The sequence below is a fragment of the Chrysochloris asiatica genome, unplaced genomic scaffold, assembly GCF_000296735.1.
Source record: "Chrysochloris asiatica unplaced genomic scaffold, ChrAsi1.0 scaffold00016, whole genome shotgun sequence".
NCBI classification, from domain to species: Eukaryota; Metazoa; Chordata; class Mammalia; order Afrosoricida; family Chrysochloridae; genus Chrysochloris; species Chrysochloris asiatica.
The window spans coordinates 12,610,227-12,611,552 of record NW_006408534.1 but is presented as its reverse complement, the minus strand read 5'-3'; the positions used below and the strand labels follow the sequence as shown (position 1 = coordinate 12,611,552).

Genomic DNA, 1,326 nt, shown 5'->3' with positions numbered 1-1,326 from the left:
ATATTCTACCTTCCTCCACGCCCTCTGGATCTAGGCTCCCTCATTTTTTTTTTTTTGAGGCAGTATAATATTTATTTCAAAATAGCATTTTCATTATATAAAAATGTAAAAATCCAGCAAAACCAGAAATACGGTTATATTTCCTGGGATTTCTCATTTGTTGAGTTGTATTTGTTATCTCTTTTTCAATACAATTTACAACCATATTCCCATTCCCAACCTGATTATGTTGTTGTTGTTGTTAAGTGCCGTCGAGTCGGTTTCGACCCATAGGGGCCCTGAATAGGGTTTCCGAGGTTGTAAATCTTTACGGGAGCAGATCGCCTCATCTGTCTCCTGCGGAGCAGCTGGTAGTTTCGAACTGCTGACCTTCCGGTTCGTAACCACTACGCTACCAGAGCTCCTTTTTATATAAGGTGCTAAATGGCAGAAAGGTCTGCAATAAATACATCCAAAAAAGGGCAAAGCTATGACTCTTAAGTGCATGCGATGAGTCCTTTGAGGGTGAGGGGAAAGTATCTTGGAAATAAAATAGAGTAAGGTTTTAGTGAGGGGAAATAAAATAGAGTAAGGTTTTAGTGAGGGGAAAGTATCTTGGAAATAAAATACAGGAAGGTTTTAGCTTAAGTTTGTTTAGTCATCCTTGACTTTTGCTCCATGATTAAGGATGCATGTGAACTCAATGTAATTGAAATTCCCCTTTTTGTCTGTCAATAAGTGCTTCTCTGTACAGCTCATCCACTTCCTCCTCTGTAAACCGATCTCCCATGGTAGTCAGCAGTTCCTGCAGGTAAATTTCCAGAATGATGCTTGTTGCTTCTGCATCAAAGCAAGCAAAACATTTCTGATAACATCTTCTGGATCTGTCCCATTTAGCTTTTCCCCCAACATTGTAAGGAACATGGTGAAATTGATGGGGTCTTGGTGAAATTGATGGGGCCTGGAGCCTCATTCATCATGGCATCAAGGTATGAATCAGTTGGATTCTTCCCAAGAGAAGCAAGCATATCATGCATATCTTCCTTGTCAATGAAGCCATCTCTATTCTGATAAGTCATGTTGAAGGCCTCTTTGAACTTCTGAATCTGTGACTGGTCAAACATGGCAAACACATTGGATGTTGTGTGCTGAGGGCGCTTCTTGGTGGTCTTAGTCTTTGCCTTTTTGCCTGACATGGTGGCTGTTTAATTCGCCTCCAGACACCAGAACCAGGCTGCCCTGCATGAGGCGATGAGTGACGAAGACAAGAGGAGCAGCAGCGTGACAGCCTAGGCTCCCTCTTGAAAACTTGTAAGCCAGCCACTTCTTGCCCTTTGTAGCCCCCCC

General features: G+C 42.4%; 1 pseudogene; it reads right to left on the bottom strand.

The window, feature by feature from the left end:
* Window positions 1-633: 633 nt before the first annotated feature.
* On the bottom strand, window positions 634-1,175 carry LOC102820196 (annotated as a pseudogene).
* Between the last annotated feature and the right edge of the window lie 151 nt (window positions 1,176-1,326).